This window comes from Macaca mulatta, chromosome 13 (genome assembly GCF_049350105.2).
Source record: "Macaca mulatta isolate MMU2019108-1 chromosome 13, T2T-MMU8v2.0, whole genome shotgun sequence".
Lineage (NCBI taxonomy): Eukaryota > Metazoa > Chordata > Mammalia > Primates > Cercopithecidae > Macaca > Macaca mulatta.
Genome location: NC_133418.1, coordinates 52437716 through 52453362, shown reverse-complemented (window position 1 = coordinate 52453362; position 15647 = coordinate 52437716). Strand labels below are relative to the sequence as shown.

Genomic DNA, 15647 nt, shown 5'->3' with positions numbered 1-15647 from the left:
ATAGTTTTAACTTTTTTGTTCCTTTGCCCAACACTAGACATTATGGATTAAATTTTTTTTAACCAATCTGAGAGATGAAAAATGAGATCTAATTATTATTTTAATTTCCATAATTAGTAAAGGTATGTATATTTTCATTTTAGGGGGATACTTGAAAATCATTCTAAATGAAACAGACTTTGGAGTAGAAGGAGTAAACTTTCCATAGTAGAAAGTCAACTCAAAGATCAACCTCTAGTAAAAAATACTCTTCATGGTATGAAAAGGTTAGTCAACTGTGCATTCAGTAGAGCCCTGCTTTTGGTTATATCAGTTCTGTTATTAATCTCCTTTACAAAAATGCAAAACTGCTATTTAGGAACCTGACAGCTTTGAAGCTGCAAGGGCCCCTAGACAATAAGCAGTAAATTCAGTAAGACTGGGCTAGGTTATTTTGGGCAAGTATCAGGCAGTTGAGATTGAGAAAAAGGTTTCCTGAGAAGGTAGGAGTCCAGAAGCTCCTGGTACAAGTATTGGGAGCAGACATATCATACATCTAAAGTGAGTGTATATCTAAAAGACCAAGAAGTTCCTGAGAGGTACACTAAATCAGAATAACTACAAGTCATATTTATTAAATACTCGCCATATGACAGGTAGTATGCTAAGCACTTTGTATGAATTAACTTACTTAATCATCACAAGTGCATGAGGTAGCTATTATTATCTGTATTTTGTTGGTTAAGAAACTGAGGCACAAAAAGGTTATGAATTTGTTCAAGGTCATACTGCTAAGTTCATGTAGTTAAATGCCAGGTTAGCCTTGGCTCTGAGGCTAGTGGGGAAACTTACTTATTTCATGGAAATGTTTAGACAATTAAGTTGAAGAAATATGGGTGTGTGTATATGTATATGTATATGTATATCTATATCTATATCTATATGAATGAGATGTGTTTTTGGTCCTCACCAAATCATATTCTTATCCAGTGTCCCCTGTAAACCCTGTGAAGGAAAGTTAGAAGTTTTGTCTTCATGCAAAGGTAAGAGGTACCTGTGAATACTAAAATTATATAATCAAATTATTCAGCTCACAATGCAAAGTAGATTATGATTATCAAATATATACTGCATTCTACATAAGAGATCTATAAGACCTATAAGATCTAATACGATCCTTGGACAAATTCATATGCTTTCTCTGTCTCAGTTTCTTCACTAACAAAACACAGATAATAATAGCGACCTTGTTGACTTGTAATGATTAAATAGTTACATAAAGTTTCACTCTAAGGTACCATACCAAATCTTTGTCTGCTCTAATAAACAAAAAATTTCAATGTATTATTATGCTCCAAAATTTTAGAAAACTAATGTCTATCAATTCTTCACAATAATTTTATGTTTGCTAAAACTGTGAACACTAGCTAATTAGATTCAAGTTATCCCAAGAAGCCAGTGAAATAAAAGGGTTACAATCTAGGGCTTAGAAGTTCTGATTTTGTTTATATAATACATGACCAAGGCCTTCTGTCTTGTTCTCCCATTCCAAAAGGGGGAGCAAGCAGCATGGCCCCAGAGTCCTGAGAATCCTGAATACATTTTCCTTCTTGGGGAGAACAGGCTCAGTTGAAGGAAAGAACACTTCCTACCCTGACAGGCTGACTCACATTAAAGGATCTCTCAACACACATTCACATTAAAAAAAAAAAAGAGAGATTCATAAATATCACCCATTTATACATTATTTATAAAAAACAAGGTAAGTAATAGATCAGAATTAAAAAGAAAATGTATACCATTATAATAAAGTATTCTTATTTCACAGTTTATGAAACTGAGTCCTAGAGAGTTAGATGACTTTATCTTAAATAATGACTCAAGCTCTGCAAGTGTTTTCTATTTTTAACATTAAACAACACGTTTTTATATAACTGTGTCATTATAATATGCTATTTTCTGACCTTTTTAAAACATTACTTTGTTGTACATTTTTTGTGTATTATGCCCCACATGTGCATTAACCTAGTCCACAAATGTGTTATTTTAATGGCAATATTCAATTAAATTAACATATAATAGTTTAACTTTTCTCAACTGTTAGATATTTGTAATGTTTCTCATATTTCTTTATTAAAAATAATAACGGTGCAACTACAAACATCGTATGCAGTACTTCTCTTTTTCCCTCTATAAGCAATTTTACAAAGATAAAGGTTATTTTTAGGTCAAAAATAGTGCTCGGTTTTATGACCCTCATTGTACACTGCTAAACTATTCTCCAAAACAACCCTGGCAATTTACTCCATTATATCTAAGTCTACACTTCCAAAAATCCTGTCTGTTCTAATGGGCAGTAAAGTTTCCATATGCTCCTAATCTCCAAAATTCTGGGAAAAACGTGATAATAGTTCCTAATTACTAGTCATACATTTCTAGATAATTCCATTTTATTTAAGATATTTATATCTGTGTTTATAAGTGAGATTACTTTCATGTTGCTTTTTTAGGTGCCCATTTTAACATACCTTTTAGGATCAGGACCATAATAATTTACTTCATATAATAAACTAAGGAACCTCCTAGTGTGTTTTCCCAAGTCCATAAAAGCCCTCTTCCTATCTCTCCTCCACAATACAATCAGAACAACCTTTTAAATACTCAAGTCTCATCACATTCATTTCTTAAAATCTTCAGTGACTTCCCATTACTGCAATGGTATAGGCCAATTTTTTTTTTTTTTTTTTTTTTTTTTTTTTTTTTTTTTTAGATGGAGTCTTGCTCTGTCACCAGGCTGGAGTACAATGGCGTAATCTCTGCTCACTGCAGTCTCTGCCTCCCAGGTTCAGGCGATTCCCCTGCCTCGGCCTCCCGAGTTGCTGGGACTATAGGCCTGCACCAACACACCTGGCTAATTTTTTTTTTTTTTGTATTTTAATAGAGATGGGATTTCACCATGTTGGCCAGGATGGTCTCGATCTCCTGACCTTGTGATCCATCCACCTCAGCCTTCCAAAGTGCTAGGATTACAGGCATGGGTATAGTCCAAAATTCTAACTTGATCCATATGGTTCTAGATCATTGGCCAGTCATGCCCTTTCCCTCTTTGGTGTCTTCAAATGCACTCACCATAAGATTTCCACTCCCCTCGCTCCAGCTGCATTTTACTGATGTACTCTTGAATGCCATTAACATCTGTCACTAGGTTAAAGCTCTCACACTACCCAGTTCAAGTTATTCAAAATTACTTATTCAATGGCTGCTATCTCTGGTAAACTATATAAAACTCCATTTTCTACAGCAAAGGTCCCCTTTTTTTCAGGCTATTGGCAAGCACGCATTCTTTGCCTCAGGAGTTTTAGAACATGATACTGTATATTCTGTTTCCCTATAAGACTATAAACCAAGGTTAAAGGCCAGTTCTTATATATCTCTTCCACTCAAAGTTTAGTATACCTTGCATTCAATAAAGGTTCAATGGATTTATATCAATATGTACTCCAGAGGAATAATACAAAGAGTAAACTTAATAAAGTCGTATCAGACAAATACTCTTTAATGTTTGTAATATAAAATAGAAGAAATAACCATGTATCACAAAGATATACTGACTTTCCGAGTTCATTGTTGAAAAATCATCAGAATTTCTGAGTTAAAGCATTTGACTCATTTGAAAGTATTATATAATTGAATAGGTAGAGAAAACTCTTCTGCAGAGACCTCAAAGAAAGAGTACTCAGCAAAGACCAAAACACCTCAGTATTTTCTTTTTCCGTTTACCTCATTAGGTCCAAATAATCCTAAACGCTCCAGGAAATGCCCATGAGTCCACTGCATATGCCCAACCAGAACTATCAACCCCAAATACTACCTCCTTTCCATGACAGTGGATCATATCTTTAAACATCTCAGCTCTGGATTCATAAATTTATGACATTATTAATTTTCAAAATCAATTACTGTGTACTATAGACATATTGAAAACCTAAACCAAGAGACCTAAGAAAGGTGGAAGAGGGACAGTGATGAAATAAATAAGTAATGAAATGGATAAGAAGGAATACATTAAGCTAAAGTAAAACAACCTTTCTAACTAATTCATTTCTGCTACTGAGAAGACACCTGTAAAATGAGAACAACAATAGTATTTATCTCACAGAGGTGTTGTGAAGTTTAAGTGAGTTAGTATACATAAAGTACTTAGGAGAGTGCCTGGCATTATTGTCATTTATTTTATTAGGTAGCTGGAACTTAAAGCTTTAAGTACATAAAAACAATGGGCTAACATTGTGGGCCAGGAAGACATCTTCTAGTTTGTTCAAGGCTAATAAAAATCTCCATATATGTACATTTCTAGGGAAGTTTCTGATAACCCAACATTATGACTTTTCCCATCCTAACAGGCAGGCAGTTCTTTATAATATCTAAAACTACTGTAGTTAAACAATCTTATCTGCTTTCTTTTACTTTTTATTAGTAGGAAAAGAAAGGAATTTTCTATAATTTAAATGAAGATGATGACTATAAATGTCTAGAGGAAATAATTAAACCAAACTGCTTTTATTTTCATAAGAGAAAAATACTTTCTATTAATATACAAGATGGCAAATCAGATAAAAATGAGATTGATTTAAAATCTTAAAAAATAAGTCATCTCAAGCAGAATTACGAGAGATGAAAAGATAACCCTATGACCAAAGGGGTGACGTTGCTTTCTACACCAATCAAAATTGCCCTGAAGTCTTCCTGCTTTCATTTTTCTTAATTTTTGTGATTAGTCCTAAATGATCACCTAGTCACTTTTCCAGAAGGAAAGCGAGACAGAAGAAACAGATGAGAAATAGAGCTTAGAAAGAGGAGAATGATTTGGCTACTACAGGGGATTCATTTGGGTCTCATCATTTGGTGCCAAGTTAATGATAAATATTTGTAATTTATTTGCAAAAACTTTGCCTTCAAGTGAATTGATATATGCCCCTCACTCAGGTGAGGAATTACTGAAAATTACATTGAACCTCATTTACTCTCTAATCCAACCCTTTAAATAAAAACAAGAAGACACTAAATCATGTTAGTATCCAAATTAAATCCCATGCCTGGATTATTTCTCTACATGCTATAAAGTCATTACCCATGCTTATTCCAATCTCTCTAGCATTTTTACTTATTCTAAGATTTCGCAAATTCTTTCACTCACTGATGCTAGTTCAGCACACACATATAGATAAGTTGACTATTCCTTACCATTTCCTGATTATCTACAGTGAAACTTAATTTACCACTTTAAATGTTTTAAAATGTACAAATCAGTGGCACTAAGAACATTCATAATGTTGTACAACCACCATTACCCATCTAGTTTCACAACTTTTTCATCACCCTAAAAGGAAATCCATACCCATTAAGCAGTCAATCCTCATTCCCCTGTCCCTGACGTCCACTTTCTGTCACTATGGATTTGCCTATTCTGAATATTTCATATAAACAGTATCATATGTGACATTTTGTGTTTGACTTCCTTCACTTAGCATAATTTTTTTAAGGTTCATCCATGTATCAGTATTTCATTTCTTTGATGGCTGAATAATATTCCATTGTAGAGATAGTCCACATTATGTTTATCCATTCATCAGTTGATAGACATCTGGCTGGTTTCTACCTTTTGGCTATTGTGAACAGTGCTGCTATAAACATTCATGCACAAGTTTTTGTTTGAACACTTGTTTTCAATAATTTTCAGTATATGTCCAGGAAGGACATTGCTGGGTCATATGGTAATTCTGTTTAACTTTTTGAGGAAACACTAAACTGTTTTCCACAGTGGCAGCACCATATTACATTCCCACCAACATATGAGGCATCCAATTTCTCTACACTTTTATCAGCTTGTTATTTTCCATTTTCTTTAAAAATTACAGCCAACCTGGTAGGTGTAAAGTGGTATCTCATTGTGGCTTTGATATGCATTTCCCTAATGATTAATGATGGTAAGCATCTTATCATGTGCTTATTGTACATTTGCATGCTTTCCTTGAAGAAATGTCTATTCAAATCCCTTGCCTTTATTTAAATTGGGTTGTCTTTTTATTGTTAAGTTGTGAGAGTTCTTTATATATTCTGGATAGAAGTCTCTTACCAGTTTTATGATGTACAAAGATTATTTCCCATTGTATGGGTTGTCTTTCACTTTCTTGATCATGGCCTTTGAAATAAAAAGTTTTTAATAAAAAATAACCAAGCAAAAGAAGCAAAAAGTTTTTAATGTGATGAAGTCCAATTTATTTATTTTTTCTTTTATTGCTTGTTTTTTTGATGTCATATTTAAGTATGATGCTTCCTTTGATACCTAAGATATGTCAATGTTGGTTTTAATTTTTATTATACTAATCACTATCATTTATTAAGCCTCTACCATACGCCAGGCATTTTACATGTGTTATTTCATTTAACACAGACACACACACACACACACACACACACAGAGCTAGTATTAATATTACAGCCATTTTTGAGAGAAAAGAAACAAGCAAACAAGCTCAAAAAGGTATTTTCTCAAAGTCATTCAGCTAAGATATAACAGAAGCAACATTCAAACTCATCTCTGTCTAAATGCACAGACCACACTCTTTCTCTCTTCTGTCCTGCATTCTGCTATTGTACAGCATAATATAAACTGACATTGACAAGAAAAGAGGGAATATATGTTGTATTAATATTCTATTGCTTCCATTATAGTACTACAAAGTTAGTGACTTAAGCAACAGAATTTTATTACCTCATAGTTCTGCAGGTTAGAAGTACAATAAGGATGTTACTGGACTAAAATTAAGGTGTTGGCAGGGCTACATTCCTTTCTGGAGGCTCCAGGATAAGATATGTTTCCTTGCTCCTGTGGGTTGTTTGCAGAAGTCAGTTCTTTGCAGTTGTAGAATTGAGATCCCCATTTCCTTGCAGGCTGCCAGTTGAGGATCATTCCCAGCATTTATAGAGGCCACCCGTACTCTTTGGATCATGGCCTCCTTCTTCCATCTTCAAAACCAGCAAGGTAGGTGGAGTTCCTCTCACACTTCAACTCTTTCCCCCTTCTTCTTCTACCTCATCTCTCTGAACCACTTTTTCTGCCTCTTTCTTCTGCTTTTAAGGAGTTATGGGATTAGACTGGACCCACTAAGATAATCAGGATAATCTTACCATCTCAAGGTCTTTAATACCACATCTGCAAAATCTCTTTTACCCTATAAGGTAACATAGTCACACATCCGGGGGATTAAGATGTCGACACCTTGAGGGGAGGAGGGATATTATTCTGCCACACACACACACACACACACACACACACACACACAAACAGATGTATATTTTCAGCCAGGTAGAATATAGAGTGTAAATGAAGAATAGAGGACTGAAGATAAACCTCTGAAATACAATATTAAGGGATGGATAGAGGAAAGAAGCCCCAACAGAAAGTCTGAGAAGGAGCAATCAGACAGATAGGCTTAGACTAGATCTAAAGGGACATTGATCTTGAAGATTCTTATGTTTTGCCTGTTCATGATTTATTGATTTCCTCACTTTATAAAATCTCTTTTGCCCAGTCTTTTACTTCCTGGTCCTGTCATCTTTAATGGTGCTGATTCTTGGGGAGTGACCACACAAATTTTAATTTTGGACATAATATCCCGAAGTATCTCAGAACACTCAGCCCATGAACTGCTAAACTAGCTGAACATTCAGAGACCTTTTCCCCATGAACATCTTGCTCCAGGCAATAGAATAATAGATCATTGCTAGAACTTCCTAAAACAAGGTAGCTGGAGAAAGCTTGCAACATCTAGACGGTTTCCATTACTGGCAGGCAAGGTCCTTACCTCAGATTTTCAAAAGGAGAAACCAAACAGGCCATCTCCTGTTGTCAATACTTTTTATTTTTTCCCAGCTGAGTCAATTAAGTTCTATGAAGTAGAGACATGTGAATTGAAAAGTATTAATTAAAAGAGTTGGGTGGATCCAGTGTCATAAGCTGAGGATCATTAGTAATAGGAAAGATAAAATGCCTCCTACTAAATAAATGCCATCTTTTAAAACTCAAATATAGGAATTTTTTTTTGCAAGCACACATAAAAAGTTAAAGGTGAAACCATCTTTAAAGAGAACAAGTCTATTGCTAGTGAGGATGATTAAGAGTCATAGGACATAAGAAATCAAAGTGAAAGACAAAAATTAGTCAGGCGTGGTGGTGGGCGTCTATAATCCCAGTTACTGGGAGGCTGAGGCAGGAGAATCACTTGAACCCAGGAGGCAGAGGTTGCAGTGAGCCGAGATCATGCCACTGCACTTGAGCCTGGACAACAAGAGCAAGACTTCGTCTCAAAAAAAAAAAAAAAAACACACACACACACAAACAAACAAAAAAAAAACAACAAACAAAAAAAACCAAAGTGAAAATGAGGATTATCTAACCTAATTTTTTCATTTTACATTGGGGAAATAAAAATACAAAGCAAAGGCATTCCCAAGATCACCTAGGTGCTGGCAGTATCACAAGTATTCTAACCCCTTCTTTAATGTTCCATATCCTGAGGTGATACACAGAAGGTGGCTCCATTATTGCTAAATTGATGCTGATTTCTCAGCCACTTTATTCTGGTGTCTCGATGAGGGGCACAAAAATGAGTGAAACCATGTTAATCATTAAAATGTAAGAAATTTTAGCCTCAGCACTGTTAGAAAATCAATAAAGAACACCATTCAAAAATAATAGGGGTAACACATGGATACACAGAGGGGAACAACACAGATTGGGGCCTAACGAAGGGTGGCGGGTGGGAGATGAGAAAGGATCAGGAAAAATAACTAATGGATACTAGGCTTAATTCTTGGGTGAAGAAATAATTGGTACAATAAACCTATGACATATGTTCACCCATGTAACAACAAACCTACACATCCTGCACATGTACCCCTGAACTTAAATAAAAGTTTAAAAAATTCATTACTTATATAACAAAAAATGTAGGAGATGACTTATGAAAAGCAATGAGCTGATTTTGTGCAGGGGCCAGTATGCCTAGAAAACCACAGACAGTATACAAATCAAGACTCACTGTCTCTGCATAAGAGATTTTAGAAGGGTGTGTATATGTAAAATTACCACTAGATTCTGGGGAAAGAAAATAGGAAAGAGAAAGTAGGAAACAAAGTTAATGGCTTCACCTCTGCCACATCTGCCTTTTCTGCCAAGACTTTTAAAACTCTATTATCTCACAAAAAGTAGGAGCCAGAATAAAGAAATCTCTGAAACGTATGCTGTCCAGCGTATCATGGGACAAAACTAACATAAAATCACAGTTTTTACATTCTTATCCAGAATGAAATTTTTTAAAAATCATATTTTGAGGAGTCAGTTGTCCTACCTGGGCCTCCCAACCCAAGCATCTATGCAATTACCCAGTCATAGATTTAGCAATTAAATACTATAATCCCTGTCCAGGCAATTTGCTACTTGAGAATAGTGAGCTGTTGCTAGATGCCCTGTAAAAGCTGTGGGAGATTTCAGCAGGCTAGACCCTGCAGGACACTGAGAACCACATTGAGAAAGGGGATGAAAGAAAAGGGCATGAAGAAAGTAATAGAAGGTACCTAATTAGCCCGGAATAGCTTACTTTAGATTTCTCTGCCACCTCTCAGGTTATACTATTGAATTATAATTACCCTAACTTAAGGCTATGCCATTTAAATATCTCTGTTATGATTATTGTTATCCAAAATATTGTACTCTTGCTATCACTTTGCCCTCTCTCTTCCTGGCATACTGACACTCATTATCCTGGGTTGTCACAATCGCCTGGTTATCAACTAAATTATCTGTGTCTCATTATACTTTACTGTAATCTGCTGGAATAAGAGGCTACCCTATACAATATTAAAATTCACAACACACTTTTCCAATCAGAGTCAGTTTTCCGTTTACCAAAACACTGCTTGCAAACATGTTCTATTAAGTTACTTGGACCATTTTCAAGTCAATTTTGCATTTCTTGATAATCTGGTTTTCCTTAAGTCTCACTGCCAGTTGTGACAGACTTTGGCACCTGGCTCACAGTTTTTCTCTCCATACCAAATGTACCATCATTATCATCCTGGGTGACAAGTTATTACAGAGGAACATTTATCAGCAGGTATATATCAATCTATATTGTGTATCAAAGAAATCCAGAAACAAGAACACTTTTAGGAAAATCCTGTCTCTATTTCATAGAAAAGTATGGAGTTTATATTCAATATGTGCAACAAACTTTAAAACCAATGATCAGGCCGGGCATGGTGGCTCACGCCTGTAATCCCAGCACTTTGGGAGGCCCAGGCGGGCGCATCACGAGGTCAGGATATCAAGACCATCCTGGCTAACACAGTGAAACCCCGTCTCTACTAAAAATACAAAAAATTAGCCGGGCGTGGTGGCAGGCGCCTGTAGTCCCAGCTACTTGGGAGGCTGAGGCAGGAGAATGGCGTGAACCCGGGAGGTGGAGCTTGCAGTGAGCTGATATTGCGCCACTGCACTCCAGCCTGGGCGACAGAGCAAGACTTCGTCTCAACAACAACAGCAACAACAACAACAACAAAAAGATCAAAAACTCTTTCCAAAATTCCTACTTTTAATGGTAAAGTAGCTTGCTTTGCAGAACAATTCATGCCTAAAGTTTATTAACCACTTAGTACTTAGAACTAAGGCAAGTATGTTGAGATTACACTTTTTTCCTTCAACAAATCCTTACTGAAGGCCTACCATGTACTAAGAATTGTTCCAGGCACTAAGAATAGTTATTCAGAAAATGTGTAAAATCCCTACACTTGTGAAAATCATTTTTTACTAGGGGGAAGAACAAGATATGTAAGATGTAGAGTATACTAGAAGATGATGAATTCTTCAGAGAAAAATGAAAAGGGAAGAGAATAGAATTTTGTTTTGGTTATGGTTTGGTAAGGAGGTGGCAGAGGTAGTCAGAGGGAAGTTGCAATCTTAAATGGGAAATGTCTCAATAAAGTGAACTTTAAGTGACTTGAATAAAGACCTGAACAAGATGAAGGAACAAGTAAAACAGGTATCTGGAAAACAGCCTTCCAGAAAGAGTCATATCAAATGCAAAGGCCCTGAGATGAGTGTGTACCCAGCGCGTCTAGGAAACAATAAAGAGGCTATCAGAGTGAGAACAGAGTGACTGAGGAAAAAAGTAGTCACAGAGTTAAAGGGTGTGTGTGTGAAGGCTCAATAGGATCTTATAGACCATTAAAAGGACTTTGGTTTTTACTTAGTGTGAAACAGGAAGCTCCTGTGGGATTTTAGGCAGAAGAATGATATGATCTGACTTGTTTTAACTTTTTCACGCTTCTTTTATTGTCCTACTGATTATGGCCTGCAGAGGGGCAAAGGCAGAATCATGGAGACCAGTTAAAAAGCTGTTGCAAGAATACTTAATTATTTGAATCATGAGAAGAGAATGATAGTTAAAAGTGGTTGGTTTCTGGTATATTTTAAAGAGGAGAAAACATAATTTGCTGACAGATTGGATGTGTGATGTGCAAGAAAAAAGAGTCAAGGATGACTCCATAGTTTCTATTCTTAGAAGAAGTAGAATTGCCATTAATTGAGACAAAGAGAGCTGTAAAAGGAATAGGTTTTTATCGGGGCAATGGAGAAATAGGGAACTTACCTTTAAGACATTTTAGCCTATAATAAAATATAGAACACTAATAATGTTCTATTATCATATCTGATGAAGATAATTATATTTCTAGCATAGAGAATAAGGCTATGTTACATTTTCAACACATTAATCAGTCTTACTCAAAACTCTTCACTGCTTCAGCAAGGATTATTTGTAGACTACAATAGAAGTCACTCCTAGAAATTTTAGTATCTTGAATTGGTTGTAGAGTTTGGATTGTTATTCTGGCATAATTTTCGAGCTAGTTAAGTAGGTCACATATGTCTCATAGAGATATAACAAGGATGAAATTCTGGATAAACTCCAAGGGTGTATTTACATTAAGAAAAATGGCTCCCATAGGAATAAAAAGGCAATACATGACACTTGAACCCAAGTGCTCACCAGAACTGGAAGAATATGACCAAATATTTAGTCTGAAAAGTCATCTCCTGTTGAAGCAGTAAGAGTGATTTATCAGGTGAGGAGCTATGTTCCTCTCTGGCATGAACCATCTAGCTGCATGGAGCCCTTCCTTGATAGCCCTCCTTCAGCAGCTCTCACTAGAGAAAGTCCTCATGTACTAGGTTCCAGGGACTGCCACCTAAGTTCCCTTTACCCACTTTACCCATATTTGGTTTTGCCTTTTCCAGGGCTGTGACCTCTGCAATTCATTTAATAAGATTAAAGTAAACTGATAAAGAAGAGCAAGGAGTAGGAGGAAAATGACGAATCTATTTATGGGAGTTTGAGTACAAATATTATTCAGAAATTCAATCTAGTTCCATTTACTTCTAAAATGCCACAAAACAATATTAAGTCAATACATTCAGCAAGCAATTATGAAATAAGAACTATGTTACCCACTAAGGGATGGGGAATTCATGGATAATAAAACAGGGTTCTTGCCCTTAGTGAACTCAGAAGCTAATGGTGAAAGCAGATGATTAAACAAGTAATTACAAGAGCATTTGTAATGAAGGGGCATACAAAATGTCAGGGACCCAAAGGGGGGACAATTAAATCTGCCTGAGGAGGTTGTGAAGGATTTATAAAGAAGATGACATTTGAGCCAAGCTGTGAAGGAAGAGAATGCATTTGTCACTCTACCGAGAGAGTACTCTGTGATAGGCAGAGGCGGCCTAAAGCTTACCAAGCTTTGGGATCGAGGAGGTGTTAAGAGTAGTCTGGGGAAAGTTTACATGGGGAAGAGTGACAGAAAGAGGAGACTAGAAAGATTAGCTGGGACCAGACCTGCTTTGCTAGGGGTTCATCCTTTGTTCTTTGGGCAACAGAGAGCTCTTAGGTTTTTTAAGCAGGCAAAAGCTATGACGATAATTGTGTTTAAAAAAAAATAGGTGGCAGAAGGGAAGAAAAGAAAGAAAAGTCATCAACAGCAAGGGCATAAAACAGATCAAGAGAAGTAAGAAAAAATAGAGTTTCATACTTTGCAGAAATAACCATGAACATATTCACTCCCATGCCCCTTTCCCATCCCCATAACCTATCAATACCTCCCTCTAATTAAATTAAACATCTCTATGCACTATCATTTCATCAAGCAGGCAATGAAAAAAGAAATGTCCACACAGAAAGACAGAGGGAAGATGCTGGTACCTCAGAAAAAAACACACAGAAAACCACCTTGTCCCATTTAATTATTTCTCTCAGAGTTTATAAGAGAAGAAATAATTAAGAACACCATATGGATTTAGAACACAGGGAAGCATGCATGAACACATCACACATGCACACACACACTGCTTGTATTGACAAATGATAACAATGATAAGTAGTATAAACATCGAGAAGAATGATTACATCTGTCTTACCTCATCACACACATTCATTTTTAATAATGCTGCCAATTTACTATTGTTTGAGATCACTCTTTTTAACATAGCCTTGGTGTATCAGTAGCTTCTGAGAACCACTTCCTCTCCATTGTCACTCCTAGTTTCTTGTGGTTCCAAGACGCTAAATACTAAGGACTACTATAGTAGCTTATGAGAGGGCCATAATATTGCTATAAGGAGCCTGCTACTTGCCTTGATTAGGTCGAAAGCATCAAAGCTCTGGGAAGAATCTAGGAGACCTCTCTCTGACTGATGTTTAGCTTAGATGAACACTACAATCCTTAGATTAGGTTTTTAGAGCACATTTCTTTTTTAACACAGTCCAGAAAATAGAAAGTTATACCTTCACTTTGCTGGCAAATAGAAGGCTCTTTTCTGTAGTACCACTGCAGACAAGCAAAGGTTTGAATATTTTTTATTATCACCATGGGATTAAATTCCCCAGATGGCCATAGTTTTCAGAGACATTATGAATAGTGATTATCGAATGTCTTGGTCACAGAACACTTTTATGAAAAATTTAAAAACCAAAATAAAACTAAGAAACAACATCAGTTCCTACTGACCCATGGTAAAAATAATAACTAAAAAGGCAGGAATCATCATTTCTAATGGCACAGGAATACTTCCCTCCTCCAAACTCATACAGGGCTTTCATGCTACTCATTTGGCACTTAATTACATGCTGTATTTTACTAGTAATGTTTTTTGTTTTGTTTTGTTTTGTTTTTTTTGAGACAGAGTCTGGCTCTGCTGCCCAGGCTAGAGTGCAATGGTGCGATCTCGGCTCACTCACTGCAATCTCCACCTCCCAGTTTCAAGCAATTCTCCTGCCTCAGGCTCTGGAGTAGCTGGGACTACAGGTGCGCAACACCACGCCCAGCTAATTTTGTACTGTTAGTAGAAACTGGGTTTCAACATGTTGTCCAGGCAGGTCTCAAACTCCTGACCTCAAGTAATCCACCTGCTTCTAGTAGTTAACTTTTTAGAAGTGTTAGTTCTGCTTCTCTTATTTGACTGTAATAAGGTAAGGTTAAGTTAGATATGCATCAAATCAGACTGCAAAATACCTTCCATCAGATAATAGGCACTAAGAATTGAAAATATGGACACTGGTAAATCCATATCCTTACCGAGATTCATGGGCCACTTTATACTACTTTTTTTTTTTTGAGATGGAGTCTTGCTCTGTCGCCCAGGATGGAGTGCAGTGATGCGATCTCGGCTCACTGCAAGCTCCCCCTCCTGGGTTCACGCCATTCTCCTGCCTCAGCCTCCCAAGTAGCTGGGACTACAGGCGCTCGCCACCACACCCGGCTAATTTTTTGTATTTTTAGTAGAGACAAGGTTTCACTGTGTTAGCCAGTATGGTCTCGATCTCTTGACCCTGTGATCCACCCACTTCAGCCTCCCAAAGTGCTGTGATTACAGGCGTGAGCCACCGTGCCCGGCCCACTTAATACTACTTTATGTGTAGCATTAAAAAGTGTAATGTGAAATAAAGGTGCACTCTTATACCTATGAAGTTAACCAAAAAAAAAAAAAAAAAAAAAACCTGTAAAATCAAAAGAACCTATGTTGGTTGGGCTTCTGTAAAGCTTATGCATGATTATACTTCCCGAAATAATTTAAATTGGTATAACCCTTCATTAAGAATCAGCAATACATTTAAAACCCATAAAAATGCTCATAACCCTTATATAAATAATTTACATTAAGGAGTAATTCAGATTAAAAGGCTTTAGATATGAATATATAATAATTTAAATATAAAAACAAAACATTAGAAATAACATATAAGTTTAGAATAATAATGGCTAATTAATTGATGGTCTATAAAACTGATGGACCATTTATAATAAAAACTTCAATCATATTAAGAAGTCAAAGAAACATGCTTAACTGACAAAGGGCATAAAAAAACTTACACCTGTCATCATATTTAATGGTGAAAGACTGAATACTCCCCCACCCAGTAGGATCAGAAACAAGGCAATGATACCTGCTCTCGGCGCCTATTCAACCTTGTACTGGAGTTCCTAGTGCAGTAAGACCAAAAAGCAAAAGGTATCTAGACTGGAAAGAAGAATCTAAAACTGTTTTTATT

The 15647-nt window shown here is 36.2% G+C and overlaps 1 protein-coding gene and 1 long non-coding RNA gene across 22 annotated transcripts in view; both read right to left on the bottom strand.

The window, feature by feature from the left end:
* The window catches only part of EXOC6B (exocyst complex component 6B), a 678312-nt gene that overhangs the window by 144547 nt on the left and 518118 nt on the right, over positions 1 to 15647 (bottom strand). The window lies entirely within an intron of this gene.
* LOC144333732 (uncharacterized) lies at positions 7895 to 15101 on the bottom strand. The gene is made up of 2 exons (XR_013402698.1): positions 14997 to 15101; positions 7895 to 10313 (listed from the first exon to the last, which is right to left on the bottom strand). It is a non-coding gene; the product is annotated as an uncharacterized LOC144333732 (long non-coding RNA).